The sequence below is a fragment of the Lathamus discolor genome, chromosome 6 (genome assembly GCF_037157495.1).
Source record: "Lathamus discolor isolate bLatDis1 chromosome 6, bLatDis1.hap1, whole genome shotgun sequence".
NCBI lineage: Eukaryota > Metazoa > Chordata > Aves > Psittaciformes > Psittacidae > Lathamus > Lathamus discolor.
Window position 1 is genome coordinate 70,723,520 of NC_088889.1, and position 20,457 is coordinate 70,743,976.

The following is a 20,457-nucleotide window of genomic DNA, read 5'->3' on the forward strand; positions in this document are numbered from 1 at the left end:
GTGCTTCACACCGAGGAAAGCAGAGGGACAAAAAGGCTGTATGATTGGTGTATGTGGTCAGTACAAATCAACTATAAAACCTAAAATCATTAAATTAGTACAACAGAAATTCTTCATGCTAAAAGTTCATATTTAAATGGAAAGAACATTATGTGATATCTTGACTACACAGTCAGGAGGGGAATGATCCTGTACAACAGTGTGAGTTGTAAGAAAGACTGCAAAGGCTTAAAATGGAGCAGTAATGAGACTTTCGCTTCCCGATGAATGTTAGATAAGTGTCAAGGTAAGGCACTGTACAAATATTACATTCTTGGAAATCACTGATGAGTGTCCCTCGAAGCAACTGTTTTCAACAGAAAGAACAGCAACCTCATGTATTCGAATTCAGCAACCTTATAGAAGTGAAAAATATTACTAAAGGAAAATTTAACTTCAAAATGGGAACTATGTGGGAACTATTAGAGGATAAAGCGGAGTAATCAAAAGGGTAAAATACCTTCAAGTATATTTAAATATATTGCAGCCTCAAAGTAAATGTTTACCTCAACCGAAAAATAGTCTAAATGACCAAGAAGTTGGAGTGTGGTTAACAACAGAGAGAAAGAGGCAATTATAAGTAAAATAACATCCTTGAAAAAGGATCTCAGCAAAATTGTATCCAAAGGTGCAGAACAGAAAACGCATGCAATTTCAGATATGTGCAATGTAAAACCATAATCAGCTATGTCAAAACTGATTCTGAGAAGTAAGCTGAGAAAGCCATGGAAATTGTTAGTAAAGTCTGTTTAAACCACATGAAAACTAAGCATTCTTCTCCTGTCTGTAGGGCTGACAGATGGCTCAGCTATGGAGGAAGCACTGGAGGATGCTGTGGTCGTAGCAGAAAGGCTCAGAGTACTGCTTACATGAGTGTAACCGCATGGGAGTTAGAGAGGTTACCACAGTGAAGACTTTACTTACAGGGAACGAGTCTTACGAACTGTCTCAAAGTGAAGTGTCAGCAGAAGAGGTTGTAGAACAGATCAATAAACTTATACTAACAGACTCTGTAAGAAACAGATGGCATTAACCCAAGAGTTTTCAAAGTTGCTGCTGAACTGCTAACTGCTCTGGGGGAACTCCTGAATACATTAGTCTTTATAGCAGAGAAAGAACAGGTGGCAAACCCGATGCTCATTTGTAAAAGGACCCCATGGGGTGCGTGCAGGTTGTGAAACTACAACCAAATAAGTCTGATTTTTTCATCAAGCAAATTGACTGAAGCTGTGATAAATAAAAATAACAGGCATGGACAAATGTGACTTTCTCAGGAAGGGTCAGTAAAGCTTTTCTTTAAAAAAAACAGTAATCTATACTTCACAAATCCAGCTGAAATCTTTGGGCACGTGTCATCTTTTCAATACAGTGCATTTTGACTTCCAGAAAGATTCTGATGATGTTCTGTCCAAAAAGTCTGTTGGTCTTAAAAGAACAGAGTCTCTTAAGAAGAAAGACTGGGAGAGTATGTCGAAAACATAAGGTCACAAATGACCTGGAGAAGGTGAATAGGGCATGATTATGCACTGATTTTTATAACATCAGAAACAGAGAATATGAAGTGAAATAGCATAACAAGCTTGAAATAAAAGAAAGCAACTGTTTAACTGACATGTAATTAAACTATTGAATTCACTGTCTTAGAATGAAGACACCAAAATCATTCCAGGGTTTAAAATGTGGCTGGAAAAAAATGATAAATGGTAGGCACACCACAAGCTACATATCTAAAATGTGGATTTAATCACGGAGTTGCTCTTTGTCTATACGCCATGGGCTGGGAAGGTATCTTCTTGCATCCTTTTCATATTCTTTCCATAAGCATCTCCTTCTGGTCAGTGTCAGAGAGAGGATACTGTCAACTGCTGCTATTCTGATGTCCTTTTAAATACTGTAAAATGTCACTATGGAAAAGAAGCTTTATTAGGTGTACTTTATGTCATAATATTAGATATTGTATGGCTAAAAAGCAGAGAAATTGACTGAAATGACATGAAGAGAAACTATCACCAATTTTTGGCTTAGCTGGTGTTAAAGCTTGAGAAATATGTTAATTCATACCAGATACACAACTGATAGAAGCAGATTTAGTATCAGTATCTTAAAAGATATGTGGTGAAGATTCATCTGAAAGAACGGTCTTTAAACTAAGATTGGATTTGAGTTACCAAAATTCTGGCTGATTCTCCAGGCTTCTCTGTTTCCTATCTGCAAAACTGAGTGACCTCCCACAGTAACTCCTGACTTCCAGAGTGTTGTAAGCATAAAGTACCTAATGTTTCAAGGCAGCCAGAAAATGTGTTTGAGAAGGCTTCCAGCAAGTTGCAGTGTCATTAATCTTTGCAATTTGTTTATAAGCCTTGAGCTAGTTTTCAGGCCATGCAACGAAGGCTCACATCCAAGCCTATATCTGAATTAATTCTTGTAAGACCTTGTGAGGCATTGAATCAATATCGTGTTTACTGTTTAACTTACTCATTGAAGAGTATTTTACATTAATATAGCTCTGCTCAAACTGAATGGTCCTGAGGTGCTTCGAAAACGATGTTAATACAACTGCAGCACTAAAATGCTACACTAGCAGAAAGTATATAGAGAGGGGAAAATTACAGCCAAGGACAACAGGGCAAACCACTTCTGTTGTAAGAAACTGTTTTGAAATCTTTGCTGCATACAGACTGCAGTTCCTAGAACAGTCCGCTATTGGTAACACTACTGACAAAGCAAGAGAGAAACTGAAATATCATGGGGCACTCAGGAATCATGTGCCTTTCCTGGACAGCTTTCTACTCCCATGGTATCACATGTTCTTCTGCTCTCTTCTGTACTTTTGGATGTGATGAAGGTTATGTAGATCTGAGAGACACATCATCCCCACATGTCTGTCTCAGTTTTGTGGAGGTTAAGTTTGCTTCAGAATCTCTGCCTTGCTGCAAAGCTTTGGGGAATGGTTTAGTTTTCATTTAAAAAGGGGCTGGTTCTTCTGCCAAGTATGAAGCTGTGGTGCTGGGAGGCATGAGTTGTGCCTGTCATCAGGTTCAGTGCCTCACTGCAAGTGTGATAGTGAGATCTGGGATTTTTCCAATGTACTACTGACTTCAGGGTTCTTTGCATGCTGCTGTAACCTGTTCAGGTACTGTAGGTAAGTATTTGGTGTTTGATTTTCCACCTCCTACAAGCTGGGACTGACAGCAGCTGTCCTCTGCTCTGCATTTTCCCCTCAAAGGGTCTTGGACCAAACTGCAGTGTTTATCTCCTGTTTGAGACATTCACAGTCAGGCAGCTGGAAGAAATAAAGCAACTAGAGATACAGACCAGCATACAGTGGGGAGGGAGGACTAGGGAAGCAATAGACCGGGTATGCATCTTGTCTCTGCTGAGCATTTGATCTCTGCTGGGATGAAATTAGCAACAGAGTGAAATTTACGATTTCAAATCATCCTGGGCAAGCAGAGAAGATCCAGATCCTCAGGGCCACACTAGTGGAGTCTTCACTCTAGCAGCCCAGGCTCCAGGATTACATGGAGAAGGGAGCCCCAAGAACCTATTCATCATGTAAGGTCATTGCTGAATTGTACATCCATAGTTCTCCATTGAAAAGTACCACTGTGGTGGTGAGTGGATGTGAGAAGAGCAGGAGTGAAGGTTGGTTTAGAATGTGAGTTCTTGCCTCGGTCTTTGCTTCCCTGCTGCTGTTGGGCAGGTGGCACTTATTTACCATTTAACTGAGACAAATTTTGGTATCTCTGGGCTAAGTGCACCAGTGTTACTCAATGTACTATGTTCTTTGATGGCTTTGCTACTAAGACTTCCATGGCTACTTAAATTTAACATGCCAGTTTTCTTCTCTGTGTCATTTCCTACCTTCTGGGAAAATTCTCTCTCTCCCTTTGACAGTGGATTTACACAGCTGACCAGTGGGGGTGCAATGCTACTGTCTCCCTTCATTTCTTCTAGAGGCACTTGAAAAATTTTGTCTGATTTCAGAGAGAACAAAATAAATCTCAGCCTGATTTTTCTAATGCCAGAAAGAAATTTTTTTAGGTCTTGAAGTTAAGGACGGCTACACATGACCACATTTTTTGAATGGCCACACATGACCGTCTTTTTCCACAGTTTTAAGACAGATACAAAAGCTTGGATGTGAACATGCAATGCCATCCAAAGTAATTGGCTGCTTCATGGGTTGTTGGAGTTTGCCTGGGAAGAAGCAGCAAGCTGAGCCTTTTAGGATTTTTTTTTTTAAATATATAATTAGAAGAGATTTTTATTAAGATAGAGCTTGAATAATTTTCCTGACAATAAATGTGACAGCACATGAAATCCTGAGAATTGCAATGCAAGCAGAAGCAAGATGTGAATTTTAAGTAGGAATGCCCCATTTTTCTGGCCCCCACCGAATCTTTGCTGCCCATAAAAAACCTGCCAACTCAGGAGGCTCACATTGACATTAAGAGAAAAGAAAAATAGCTGTAATGACTCACAATGGATAGTTATCATTAGCTCCTAAGAAAAAAAAGGATGTAGTGTAAGATAGCAAAAGCTGCTTTTCCAAGCTACATTCATTTTGCTATTGCCAGAACTTTACATTGGTAATAAATTCCATTAGGCGCAGATCATGTTTTTATGCTGTGCTTACAGTGTCCAGCACAATGAGGTCCTCATCCACGTCAGAAAGTCTTTGATCCTACCAAACTATAAATAAAATTAATTATAAACCACTGCCTTTCCTTCTCCAGTTCCTTTGACCCAAGCATAATGAACATGCTGTTCTGACCTCATTCCCAAAGTGCCCCTGTGAGAGCTATTGAAAGAAAATGCATTGGTTTTACTGAAATTTTTATTGGGATTCTTTTTTTTTTTTTTTTTTTTGTAATTTCACCTTTTGTTGTTACTTTTTAATGCAAATGCTTTTCCTCTACATTTCCTTTCTCTTTCTAAGGAGAATATGAAGCAGTTGGAGGAGAAGTGGGGTGGGCAGAAAAAGAATGAAAATAAGGACTCATTAGAGCTCTCACTCAGAAATGGAAAACCATTCATGGTCATGTTAGCTTCAGAATATTCTTTGCCTGAGTTACTCTAATATTGGGCTGTCCATCTTGCATAGGCAGGGTCACCGTCTAGCAAGGACACAGGTTGAGACTTGCTCTGTTCTAGTCACAAATTAGCATCTTAATTCACGTAGACATTGTGACCAGACCTAGATGACATTGAGCCTAGTCACCTCTGTGCACATGAAGAGTTGTTGCTTGTGCACCTCTCTCCTTAAGTCAACTGATCAACCTATTTGTTTGTTTCATGATGTATTTTAAATACATATGGCTCTCAGCAGCTACTGTCTCATCTACAGGATTTGGGAAACCCTTCAGATTTCTGGACCTAGGTACATGTTTTGGCCATGTTCAGACTCCATATGACACCTGGGGAACACTTTATTCTTTTTACTTTATTCTATTCTTCTTCCCCTGGAAAGGAATCCCAGTCACAGAAGTCTCTGTTTCACTCACTGAACTGGATGATAAAGCCTTTGTGTAAATATCTCTACACATGTACATGGATGTTTCTGTTTTTCTTATTACACAGAAAGCTCATAACTATGGCATAAAACACAGGTAATGTTTAGATTGAATGTGAAACAATTCCACATAAAATTAAAAGCAGATCACTTTTCACCATAGTTCAGCTTAAAAAGAAATTAACTTAATTGAATATGGACAGCTCTATTTTGTAAAAATATTACAGCCAAAGGTAATTTGGTTTTGGAAAATATTTTAGTTGACCATTTCAATTTCAATGAGATTACTTACAAGAAAATTAAATACATTTTCTGTTAAATGTAATAATGAATTCCATTGTCTGCATTGCTCAGGCAGAACTGCAATATAATTGTGTTTAATACAATTTAAAAAACCTTTTATTAAAAGTAATAATGCAGTCTATTGTCTACACTACTCAGGCAGAACTATAATACAATTAAGGTCTTGTATCTAAGTCACTCAGAAAATACATGTGCCGTATTACATCCTCATTCTGAACATTACATCCTCACAGACCTCCAGCGTAGTATGTCTGTCATGCTTGCTCTCATTCTAGTGAACCCCTGTTGCTACCAGCTGGTCACAAACTTGCACACAATAAATTTGGTGATTTTATCCCAGTTATTAGTGGACTCAAATCAGCAAGCCTTTCAAAGCTCCCATCCCAAAGCCGTTCTCTTAAGGTTTTACCATCTCTTGTGCCATTTAGCATGGGGTATTATATAATATCCCTATATATCCCTATATATACACATAGGGATATTATACAATATCTCTATATAATAGTAGTAACAAAAAAAAAAAAGCCACAACAAAAAAAGGAGGAAGAGGACAATTAAAAGCAAGGGGCTTCCTCCTAAATCTGTTGTCCCCACCCAGAACCACTTTGCAGTTCTGCAGGGGGCTAACGAGGAAACACACACCCCACCACATGAACAACCAGCTGATGTACCGGTGAAGAACATCACTACTGGTGCTGCCAGGAAAAAGCAGTGGGTCATAAAAGTATTGGACTCCGCTTTGCACAGAGGCACTCATCTGTTGGCCTGACTCAGTTTCAAGGGAGGTGTGTTACCTACCTGGGGCACAGATCAGGGATATTGCAGAGAGGCTGCCTGCTCTAGTAAGTCCCACTGACTATTACCCACTTCTAGTGGTCCACGTGGGTACAGTGATATAGACAGCAGTAGCCTGGAGAACATGAAGAAGGACTGCAGAAGATCAACAGACAGCACGCTGATTAATGTAATCAGAAACTGACCTTTATTCACTTAAGAGCACTGCCTTTTATAGCTTCCGACCTTGGTCCTGCGCTTAAGCTTTATAATGGTTGGTTTCTACACACAATGCAAAGACAGCTGATTGGTCTCTACACATAATGCAAAGGCAGCAGATTTGTTCCTTCTTCAGCATCCAGGAGCTGTTTCCCTCCTGCAGAACTTCCGCATACGTGGCCACAACTTTGCTCTGAAGTAATCTGTGAACTGGGCCGTTAATCCTTACTACAAACTCTAACCGATGGCAAGAGTCCTGCATTGCTCACATGCCCACTGTTTGTTAAAAAGCTCTCAACAAAGGACTACAGAGCCCTGGGGGAGGTAGTTAGGGGCTCTGGAGCTCAGATTGTCTTTTCATCAATTCTCCAGGATAAACGGGAAGACCTTAAAAAGACGAGGCAGATTTGGCAGGTTAATAAATGGTTAGAGCACTGGTGCCATAGTCAGGGGTTTGGGTATTTAGAACATGGGGACACGATTTGGGAGGCCAGGTCTACCGGGGGCTGGTGGAGCTGGTCTAAAAGGGGAAGAGCAGTTCTGGTAGGAGTCTTGCCAGGCTGGTCAAGAAAGTTTTAAACTAGGTATGTTGGGGGATGGGGGCATCATTCTATCCCAACACACCCAGTCAGTTGCCAGCACCTATAATAAATGCTCAGAGCGATGTAGAGATAATTCAGAAGCCCCGGCCAATGAGCTGGCTTCATTTGGAGCTCAACTCAAATGCCTCTATACAAACACCTGTAGTATGGGGAACAAATAAGAGGAATTAGAAGATGTGTGCACATCTACGAGGATATGATTTCATTGGTATTACAGAAACATGGTAGGATGGCTCCTATGACTGGAGTGTTGGAATGGAAGGTTACAGGCTCTTTAAAAAATAAAGGCCTGGCAGACAGGGAGGCGGACTTGCCCTTTATGTTAGGGATAGGCTGGAGAGTATGAAACACTGTCTGGGGACAGGTGAGCAGTCAACAGAGATTCTCTGGGTTAAAGGGAGAACAGCTCTGGGAGACATTACTGTGGGGATCTGTTACAGACTACCTGATCGAGGGGACTCCATGGATGAAGAACTATATAGAGAGATAGCAACAGCCTCACATTCACAGGCCCTTGTCTTTCCAGGGGACTTCAACCACCTTGATATCTCTTGGAGGGACGGTACAGCCCAGCACAAGCAATGAAGGAGGTTCCTCGATTGTGTGGAAGACAACTTCCTTCTGCAAGTAATAGAGGAGCCGACAAGGAGAGGTGCCATGCTTGACCTCGTGCTCACTGAAAGGGAAGGGCTTGTTGGAAATGTGATGTTCCAGGGCAGCCTTGGTTGTAGCAATCATAAGGTGGTTGAGTTCGAGATCCTCAGGACAGTGAGAAGAGCATGCAGCAAGCTCACTGTCCTGGACCTCAAGAGAGCAGGCTTTGGCCTCTTCAGGAGCCTGCTTAGTAAGGTTCCATGGGATATAGCCCTGGAGGGCAGGGGGGCCCAAGACTCTTGGTTGGTATTCAAGGATCACCTGCTACAAGCTCAGGAGTGCTGCATCCCAACTAGAAGGAAGTACAGCAGGAGGGCCAGGAGACCTCCTTGGATGGATAAGGAGCTGCTGAGGAAACTTTGAGGGAAAAAAGAGGCTTATAAAAAATGGAAGCAAGAACAGGCAGCCTGGGAAGAATACAGGGATGTTGTCTGGGAAGCTAAGGACCAGGCTAGGAAAGCTAAGGCCCAGTTAGAATTAAACTTGTCTAGGGATGTGAAAGATAACAGGAAGAGATTCCACAGGTATATTGCAAATAAAAGACAGACTAGGGACAACCTGGGCCCTCTCCAGAAGCTTTCAGGAGAACTGGACACCATGGATTTCAAGAAGGCTGAGGTTTGTAATGACTTCTTTGCCTCAGGCTTCACTGCAAAGGCTCTGACCACACCATCCAAGTCTTGGAAGGCAGATGCAGGGACTGTGAGAATGAAGACCCTAGGCCCACTGTAGGAGAGGATCTGGTTCGAGACCATCTTAAGAAGCTGAACATGCACAAGTCCATGAGACCTGATGAAATACACCCACGGTCCTGAAGGAGCTGGAGAATGAATTTGCAAAGACACTGGCCATCATATTTGAAAAATCATGGCAGTCAGGTAGTCAGGAAGTTCCCGACACCCAAAAAAAGGGAAATATAACCCCCATTTTCAAGAAGGAGAAAATGGAAGACCCAGGGAATTACAGACCAGTCAGTCTCACCTCTGTGCCTGGCAAAATCTTTTAGCAGATTCTCCTGGAAGGCATGTTAAGGCACATGAAAAACAACAAGGTGCTTGGTGACAGCCAGCATGGTTTCACTAATGGGAAATCCTGCCTGACCAATTTGGTGGCCTTCTATGATGGGGCTACAGAACTGATGGACGGGTTAGAGCAGCTGATGTCATCTACCTGGACTTGTGCAAAGCTGTCGACATTGTCCCACACGACATCCTTGTGTCTTAATTGGAGAGACATCAATTTGATAGGTGGACCACTCGATGGATAAAGAACTGTCTGGATGGTTGCGTGCAAAGAGTTGTGGTCAAAGGCTCAATGTCCAGCTGGAGACCAGTAATGAGTGCCTAACTGAGCAAAAAAATTCTTTATGCTTTATTAAGGGAATAGAATTAGTAAACCTTATTTCTCAAAAGATCAGGAGAAAGTATGGAAAGATGAGGAATCTACAAAAGTGGTCAACAATGGTGGAGACAAAGAGTTGTGAAACAAACAGGTAGTGTAAATACAAGTCAGAAAATGCCTGGAAAATTTCTTGATGTAGCTCAGAAGCCTTCTAATCAATCCTGGTGACCGGCTTGGCATCGTTTCTTCTAGAAAGAGAACTAACACTTGTACATTAGGGAAGATCTGATAAAACTGTTCTTTTATTTAACTTTGACTGATCATCTAAATTGTATTTTTATTGTTCTTCCTGTTGAGACCACATTGCTCTAAGTCCATCCAACCTGGCCTTGAACATTGCCAGAGAAGTGTTAACACAATGAAATACAAAGCACTGCCATGCAGTTCATTGTGTTAGCTTCCAGCACAACTGTGACTAACTATGGAAACTTAGTATTTTTAATATCTTGAGTAACATTTTGTCAATAAATAGGATTGATTTTAGTAGCTCTGAGGCATGGGCGGTGAAGAAAGCCTAAACAGAAGGTAGAAATTTTGGTTCCAGGCATTTACTCCCTTGGTTTTTATTCCACTTCACTACTCCACACTTTTCACCGACCTCTTCTGTTACTGATATCTACCTTTAGATAAACAGTTTTTTTGGAGGGTGTTAGTGGGGGTTTGTTAAGTTGGGGTATAGAAATATGCCAGAAGAAAGCACTTCTGCATGTACATGGATTATGACTATTTCAATTTAGAAATATCATAATGCCTGAAGCAAATATGTATTAATAGTTGTAAAAATATTTATTCAGGTACCTCAGAAATATGCTGATTAGAAGCTTAATGCTTCAGCAGTGTCTGTGGTAGAGGGGGCTTCTACTGCACAGTAGGTACCTGGCTGCTACCAGGTCCATTTTAGCATTTCAATTTCAATTTAACACTCGGATCTTGTCCCATTGGAGGTAATTACATTTATTTTCATTACAATAATGCCTGGAGATTTCAATCAAAATTATAAAGCTTTTGCTAGGTAGTAGAAAAACATATGACAGGGCATAATTCTAGCCCTGAGAAGTTTACAATTTAAACAGGCAGGGTGTACAATGGGAGACTTACTTGCATCTACAGGCTTCCAAACATCAGATCTTGAATACCAGACTGTAAGCGGCTTGCCTAAATGGAAATGGGAATTGAAAATACTTTTTCTGAGTTCCTGGAAACTCTCTGAAATAAAACCACCCCCCAAAAAAAGCCTCCTGCAATAGCTACAGTGTGAAGAATTATTTGCCGTTTTCTAAAAGTAAGTTCTGATTTGCAGCCATTATTTCTCTTATGTTTCAGAACCACCTCTGTATCAGCTCACTGCTGCACTCACTCTTAGGACTCACAGATGCTCCTGCTGCATTCACTTTGATAATACACCTCACCCTAGCCCTGTGACTTTCACTGCTATCCTAATACTCCCCATATACTTTAAACTTCCATAGTGCTATTAACCTTACCTAAAAACGCTCCTCTTCTCCTCTTCTAGGGCTACAAAAGATTTAAGGTTGGTGTAAATAAGTCTCAGGGTGAATCATTAATGTAGATGTACACCTAATCCTTAATTTCAGTGAAATGAAGATAATTTCAGTATCTTTTGCACAGCTTAGTTTTAGCAGCTTCATGTACTAAAGAATTTTACAGGAATTTGAGGACTGAAAAAAACATTAAAGGAAATAAATATTTAAAGCCAGACACATTCTCAATTAGCTAAATCACTCTAAGTGGTAGTTTCATATTCAATAGATAAAAAAAAAAAGTATAAAAACTTCAAAGCCTTTTTCACTAGACCTTGATATGCCCTTCTGTGCATCATAAAAGCAGAATGATTTTATTGCTGATCACTCACAAGAATAAACCCAAAGCATGTATGTGGCAGGGATGCTTCTATGTTTTGTTTTTGTTTTTAAAATGTCCTTGATCAAGTCTTTTATCTTTCAATGGAACAAAACCAACAGCTGATTTGTTTACAGAATGCTTTGTATTTTCAGGATGTCTACAGGAGAAATTAATCTGATGACCTTTGTCCTACAAAGCTGTAGCTGCAAGCCATGTTCTCTGAAACCTGAAGTAAATCTGAGAATCATTGAGAGGACAGAGGTATAGAAAAATCAGCTTTATAAATAAAAAAAGTCTCACAACAACATGGAAGTCTTCGCAGTAACATGGAAGGAATGATTGTGGTGAGGCAAAGACGGAGAATGCCTTTCTTTGTAGTAGGTATTTATCTAGCCTTGTTACTACATCATCTGAGCACGAGCACAGTCAAAATATATTTATTCATCCAGTGCTACTGAAAATAGAAGCTTGATCTATTAGAGAGCTCCATGAATTGCAGAGAGTCACAGTGGAAATGCTGATACCGGAAGACTTAGGCTAGTGCAGAAACTTTGTAGTAATTATTTCTTGCTCATGAATGAGCTATGCACAGTGACAGGTTAGGTGGAGAACTGATTCAGATCAGCCCTGTGGGGGTCGATAAGAAACTGAACATGAGCTGCTTCAGTGTACACTTAAGCCCAGAAACCACACGTGTGATGGGCTGCATCAAAAGGAGCATGACCAGCAGGTCGAAGGAGGTGATCCTGCCCCTCTACTTGGCTCTTGTGAGACCTCACCTGGAGTATTGTGTGCAGTTCTGGTGTCCTCAACATAAAAAGGACATGGAACTGTTGGAACAAGTCCAGAGGAGGGTGATGATGATCATCAGGGGACTGGAGCACCACACCTCTGAAGAGAAGCTGTGTGGAAACCTCAGAGCAGCCTCCAGTATCGGAAGGGGGCCTACAAGGATGATGGAGAGGGACTCTTTATCAGGAGCTGTAATGATAGAACAAGGAGTAATGGGTTTAAACTTAAACAGGGAAGTCCAGGTTAGATATAAGGAAGAAGTTCTTTACTGTGAGGGTGCTGAGGCACTGGCACAGGTTGCTCAGAGAAGCTGTGGCTGCCCCATCCCTGGCAGTGTTCAAGGCCAGGTTGGAAGGGGCTTGGAGCAACCTGGTCCAGAGAAAGGTGTCCCTGCCCATGGCAGGGGGTTGGAACTGGATGAGTTTCAAGGTCCCTTTCAACCCAAACCAGCCTATGATTCTGTAATAATCAGAATTACCTGTGATCATTCCATCTTCTCTCTCTCAAGGGAGAGGAGCACGTTAATATGGTGGTACTGTGACTAATCGTACAGCCTGCCTTGTTTTCCCAGTAACCTTCCAACACCCAGGGAAGGCATACAGCCTGGATGCTGAGGTACGGATGATTTATTTGATATCTGCAGGACATTGACACTCAGATCACAGAAGTTAACTCTAACAACAGAAAACAATAGAGCAGACCTATGTGAGTTTGGCATCCTAACATCACCTATCCAGATGCTGCAATATGCAAGTTCTATCCAGCTGTATATTCATATGATCCCCTCTCAAACCATTATACTGGAGTAGTAAACTGGCTTCTGTTGAAACATGCTGCAGTCACACAAATATTTTACTGCAGTATTCTCCTCTGAGACTGAAATTCTACAGACTATCCTGGTAGGTGAGAGAGGATGTGTAGTTTTTTAAGTATTTTTCATTTTGTCGTTTTTTTCAGCTTACTACATTACAAAGTATTTAAATTTAGGGTCTTCCTGTGATATTTTGTCCCACCTTATAAAAACCATGTGATTCTTCAGGACTTCCCCTGGTTAAAACACAGTTGTTGAAAAGACAGTCCTTTCTCTAAATAGGAAGGAACAAATGTGGGGTGTTAACGAAACATAACTAGTGAGTGATGGAAAGCAAACACTGAATTAGATGCAGGGCCCAGATTCTATATTGTAACCTCCTTTCAGCTTGGTTCATGTGTAAGGGGCAGCAAAAATGAAGCAGAGAAGGTGAAAATCTTTTGCAGCCATCTGTTTGGATCAGACAGGCATCAGTCCTAATGGAGAAGATTTATGCATTGCCAGGGTCCAGTTCAAAACGAAACCTTATCTGTTTCTATTCAAGGGGTTAGAGCTGCTGGGAATAATCCAGATGCTGAATATTCCCATGAGTTAGCTTAGCTTTTGGGGAGTATTTGGGCTGCTGTAGCTCAGGCCTTATCCCTTACAGTTCAATTAATAACCAGAGAGAAGAATTTCTGGCAAGTCGGTTGTATCAGCTTTTAACTGCGAGCAAAAGAAAAAGCTTAAATTTGGCCTTCAGGGTCTTGGAGCAGAGACCTCACCTTCAGTTTTAGCTTCTACATTGGTAAAGGTTTCTGAAGTGTGGGGAATCAGCAGATGGAGAAACAGCTGGTGCAGAACATTAAACAGGCTTAGGAAGCAATCAAATAAACTTATGGAAGAAAATCTATCAATGACCATTGAAAACAAAGATGCCATCAGTAACTCAGAAAGTTTCTGAGCTGTAAACCTTGAATCCTGCTACCATATCCCTGGTATATATTACACTGACCTTGCCCTGCTCTTATATTCTTATATCTATGACACTGTTGGAGATGCAGGGCTAGCTGGACTTTATTCTGACTCCTTATGGACATCGTTCTTTTTCTGTGACAAAATCTCCAATTTCAATGACATTGCTGTCAACATCATTGCTATGGAAACCAACTCTACTGCAATTTACTGACTGCAAGTTTAAAATACATTAGTGATAATGCATTTGCATCAAATCTCATGGAAATCGACCAACACCTTTTGTATTTTTGTTACCCTTCTGTGTAATGATCCAGCAATGAGGAGCTGTCAAGCTTGAGTAGTGACTGGAGTAACATGCAGAAACATTATACAAGCTCCATACTGATGAAGCTCTGACATCTGCACAGGGCCATCAGAGAAACAATTTGGATTTTATAGTGCAAGAGACAAAGGCTTCAGGGGCTTTTAAGCCCAGAGCCTGTTTCTTCTCCTCAGGTGCAGCTAGAAACAGGCAGAATATAAGCTTTCCAGAAGTAGCTGCTGTTATGACGACAGCAGATATTAGATTAGTGAAGCTGTGGGTTTGTGCTGGGAATCTCACTACTTGGAAGAAGTTTACATTAACAATATCAGCTGTCTCCATAGACCCTTTGGTCCCAGTGCTTCTAATGTTATGGGATTAATTAATTCCATTGAGTTTATGCTGAAGGTACCATTAAGTCAACTATTTATTTCAGGCATGCCTTCAAAACCTCCTGAACCTGCTGACAGCTGTCTCAGTGCTCAGGGTGCTTTTATGTCCTGAAGACAACACTTGAAGGTACTGACCTTTTTCCAGTGGGATTGCTGGGGTGTACATACATCCTCCCACGCATGTGAAAAAACAGGCATCACTTCTCTCCCTAACTGATTAATGGTAAGGATACATTATCAGAGCTAATAAGAGTCAAATGAAAAAAACTAGTCAAGTGAAACCCTGTAAATTGGTTCCTGTGCTCTCTCCATCTCTTCTAATACCTAATGCCAGAGATTTTCATTCCTGTCCAGCCAGGGCTAAGAGGGAAAGGATTAAAAAGTAAATAACTCCCACGACTGCAATAGGCAAGCAGTCAGCTGTTTCATTAGCCCATTTATTGGCAGGACAGAAATGTAAATCTACATCATAGAAATGCTTTTTCCCTCCTGTACAGCCTGTCATTCCTCTTGGACAAGTAGGTGTGTGTGCTTTTCACCTATATGTCTGCGTCTGTGAGTCTCTGGATCTTTATTATTCTCTGCCCTGAGATATATGACCTTTATTGAGGTGAAATTACCACTTTTCAATGGGAATTTTTTGACTGGAAAGCAGGGAAGATCTGGCCCATTCCTTGGATGTCCTATTTTAATTAATTTATTTTTTTTTTTAGTTTAAAATTCCTACCAGTACTCTCTCTTCTCTAGTGCTAGCTGACAAGAGTCCTGCTTCAGGTGACAAAATAATCCCACCAGCAGAGGCTAGGTGATGTTGTTCTGAAGACCTAGCTTTAACACCAGGAGGCAAAGCTCTGTGTATCCCAACTTTCCATCAGTCACTGTCAGTGATTACCAGTGGAGAGAAATCTGATAGGGGAAAGCTGGGTAGGTAAGAGCAGTGTTCCTGACCTTACTGATACTCAGATAACAGGCCACTGCCATGACCTGCTTTCTTGTTGCTTTGCCCTTGTCTCATCCTCCATTCATCTTCCACCCAAATGAATGTGAAAATCTGCAATTGCTGTTATGTTTCTGGCATGAAAATGCAATAGCGACCGAGTAGGAGATGAGAACTATCAGTCCCCTGTAACAGAACAGATAATGGTATCGATCTTTGCAGCTGTATTGTTTCCAAAGGTAATCGTGAGAAGCTGGGGAGATTCTCTGTAGCAGTGAGCAGCTCCCCCATGCAGAGTGGCCTGGTGTGCGTGTGACGGAAGCTCTTTCTGAACACTGGGCTGCTTTCTATACTATGTTATCATAATGCTTTCTGTGAGACATACTGCAAAGACACCTAGGGAATGCAGGATTGCTCCTCTGGACAAGAGAGAGAAATGCATTGGGAGAGAAAGCACAACCTCATTTCCTATACATAGAAAAATGAAATCCCTCTCCATGCACATAGATTATTATCCTTGCAGTTGCTCTTTTTCTCTCTTTTCTTCTGTCACCCTGGTGATGGTTATCTCCCAACATCAGTTGTCAAGGTAATCTCTCCACCCTGACACAGAGTTTTATTTGGTAAGACTATCTAGATAATAGTTATTGTGACACAGCACACACAGTCTCAGGCTTTTCTTACTGAATATTTCACTTGAAAGCCAAAGAAAAGGCCAGTTTTCTCTCTTGTCTTTTCTCTTTATGGTTTAGAAACACTACATTAATAAAACAAAAACAACAAAAAGGAAAAATAATGCAAAAAGCCTGAACTGTCTTCGCTCCTTTCTCCCTTTTCCTGTCAGTGATTATTTGAAATTAAGACAAACCCTCTTTCATGCATAATATTAGCATGCACATGTTTTCTTTTCCCTAGTTAAAATACATTAAATGTGTCAAGCTGTAGGACGTTGTAATAAAACACTGTAAACACAATTGGCTTTGGCCTCTTGTTTGACTGACATTTTTCTAGTTATTTTTTCCGTTTGGACCCCTGGAAAACTGTAAAATTAGTTTCATTCTTTGTGTTCTTTTTTTTTTAAAGCTTTACTTACCACCCTTCTAAGCAAAAAGCCAGTGACCACATTCAAACAATCAACATCATGCTCTTCAAACTGCAGATAATCAGTGTGAAAATCTGAAATAATAAGCAATATAAAAACATTAAGTCACTGGATGTATCTAACTCTGTATCTAACAAGCAAATATACCTCTTGCTGAACTGTAAACCTGAGTATGTACAGCAACAAGCACAGTGGAACCTGACCCAGATTTGTAGCTCTTATTATTACAGCACAAATGATATGGTAATAGTAACATTATTAATGCACTCTCTTTCTCAGCAGTTCTGAGTACCCCAGATACACACTTGCATGCCACTGCCTAAAAGCAGCATCACAGTAAGAAATTATAGCATGTTCCACAGCATTCCTAACTCTACTGTGATTTTATCTATATATGTCTAATATTGGCAAATTACAGTGGAAATGAATTCTTGTCATCTTATGAGCTGCTCCTGGACTTCGTTATCTTCTAATAAGCACTCAGAGCACATGACTGGTACATAAACTTCCTTCTTTTCCTTGCCTGTGGCACATCACTGCAAAAGTAACATACATCGGAGAAAAAACAATGGCCAGTGATTGCTGATGTTTGATGTGAATATAGATATTATAAAAAACAACTACTTTCCCAAATTTTTGTGACTGCAGAAATGTTTTTCCACATGAGATTTTGTGGTAGTCACAAAGATGATTCAGTTTAACAAACTGACTGCTTTTAAGAAACAAAAGGCTGTCTCAGTACCGCTCAGTGCAAAGTGCCACATAGCTCCATCGACAGAGGGAAAGTGGCAATGCTGTCCATTTACTGCTAATGACTACTCAGGTGAGCCATTAAATACAGAAAACTCCTGCAGCTGAAGTAGCCAGTAATTACCATGCCAGTAAAATCCCATTCTTCCCTGTTCTATAATTCTAAACTTGTCAGAATTATTTTCTGCCTCCTCCAATAAAAGGTATAAAACAAGAAAGAGACAAAGGGAAATTAAAATGCTGAAAATAAGTCTGTAAGCAACATTTGGGAACCTATAAAGCCTAATGGTCTCCCATAGGATGCTACCTTTACTTCTTTATTTGAACAAGTACTGAACAGTCCTGACTGTTAAAAACTCATCCATCCTTCACAGGACTAAAATTATGTTTCACACCATTCTTGCTATTAAAAAGCTGCTGCTTCTTCATGATCCAGCTGCTTCTTCTATAGTGAAACTATAAAAGTGGTATGAACAGCAACGAGTAATGTTGATAGGAACACCATTGTCTTTTCAGACCTTACCTGCTACTGCTCTAGATATCCAACAGTCATATAATTCTCAGTTTACCGCTGAGGAAAGTGTGCCATAACACATGGTGGTGAGTAGACCAAAACCACAAAGGGGAATAAATGTTCAAGCTGGGACTAGACTGTAAGAGATTCACCCATACAGACCTCTGCTTATTTTCAAACATAATATTGCCTCCAGCCTGGGACATGTTTAGGAATACATGTATCTCTGTGACTTAAGGCTGCAATGTCACCTGCATTATGTGCAGAGCAATAGCATCATATTTGTGATGAAGAGGAATTCAAGCTTTAAAATGTTTAGCAAGAAAAAGTATCTCTGGACACAGTAAGAAATATTCTAGCAGTCACTTCTAGCAGCAACCTGGAACATGTTGTCTAAAGAAGTGGTAAATGCTCCATCCCTGGCAGTGTTCAAGGACAGGTTGGATGAGGCTTGGAGCAACCTGGTCTAGTGTGAGGCGTCCCTGCCCATGGCAGGGGGTTGGAACTGGATGATTTCAAGGTCCTTTCCAACACAAACCATTCCGTGATTCTGTGATTCTATGATTTCACTTCAGTTAAATTCTCCTTTCATTTCCAAAATTCCTCAGGTATGAAAGGGCTCCTTTGTTCTTTTGAGGGTGATGTCTTAATGGCAATTTATCACAGCAGCCATGAAATCTTGATGACAAATCCATAAACCCTGAAGAAGACTGTAGGAGAATTCATCTCCTAATTTCAGCATGAGCTAGTCTGCCGCTTAATCCAATAAAACAAGAAGCAATTCGCTGTGATATGTGTGGAGATTCAGTGTGGCTTGGAGCGTACATGTTTAAACCAAACCCCAAACCCTCAGCTCTGTGAGCAACCTGCAGATGAGGTGATTGCTGGCCCAGCCCTGTCTCTCTGCTCCTCCTGTGCCATCTCACCCCTTGGCCTGAATAGTCCTGCACACACTATCGGTCAATGTCATGTCCTGATGTCACTGGGATGATATAAAACAAAGGGGCCACCTTGCAAGAACCTAATATGCTTCTTCCAATGATTTTCCTCTGCTCATATTCCTACTACCTGCTGTTCTAGTTTATTTAGGTTTTGGGTTTTTTTTCAGAATCAGTATATTTTAATTTTTCCCCTGAAAATATTTTTCAGAGCCAATTCCTGTGTCTAGAAATTCCAGTTTGTGTCCTGATTTCAAACATCCACAGAACATTCCAGGATGTTGACTATTTTAATAATTTCTTTTTACACAGAGAAACAAAGCACAAATATCTTAAACTGGCTTCAATAGAAGGACTCACACTAGCCAAGGTTAGAGGTCAGGAGCCCTGACATCTTACTGAGTTATTTCAGCCTCTGATCTGGCAAAACACCAACAAAACCATTACAGATACACATAGTTTCTGGAATGTCCCTCTACCTCTACCTAAAATCAGGTTTTCTGAATTTCTAGAGATTGATTGCTGTATGCTCAGACTGTTGTGGCTTAGAAACTCCAGTTCTGAAAGCCAGATTTTCATGCTGCTTCCAATAAGATTGCCTTGAGTATTATCAGCTGAGGATCGATCTTTGCATATTGAATTAACAAATATATTTTATTTCTGTGAAACTTAATGAATGTCACCAGCATTCAAAAATTTAAATTATTTTTTTCAAGATGGAACACATTCAATCTGTTATTGGATATTTCAACAGCCCAGGAGGAAGCCAGAACTCAAATTTGGGATTGGTACACAAATCTTCCCCATTTGATAAGGCCTGATTATGCTTTTTAGAAAAAAACCCCAAGCTACCAGTTCTTTTAGTACATATCTAGCATAAAGCTCATTCACAGCAAGCTCAGTCCCTGTGTTTTCTACATTAGTATCACTTGTGCTCATGTTAATTTGTAAGACTGGTGAGGTTCTTTCCTAGCTGTCCTGCATTTCCTGCAGCAGATGAGCCAGGGCAAGCAACAGCCTCACCAGCAGAAGCATCCAAAAGTTTCCAATCACAAACTGTCCACAAATGGTGACAGCCCCAAATTGTCTTTCTAATATTTTAGCCACTTAAGCAGAGAAAAATGATTTCTTTTCAAGTTGATCAACCACTGTCACAACCATCTTCTGTCCACATTTATATCCCTGGGGAGTAACACCCTTACGACTAATAGGAAGTTTATGTAACATACAAATTAGCAGCTGTAAAGTGCCTTTCCGCAGTATACTTCTTTCAATTCACTCTTATCATGTAACTTATATTCACAGGAGAAGAAGCTAGGACATGACTGAGAAGTACAACACTTACAGAAACTAGAAGTAACTGTGAAGTTTTCAGTAAAATACGATTTTGGCAGACTGTTCCAGTTTTCTGAAACTGAAACATTCGAGAGAGATGATTTGATGTTGACAGAGTTGTGATGTGACCATGATGCTGCCAGATTTTCAGTCTGGTGCCCTGGGACCTGAACAGCCCGGTTCCTCAGCATTCCATCTGGTGATAGGATGATGGGAATTCAGAGCATGAGCAGCCTGGGCACCCTGCCTCTGGGATAG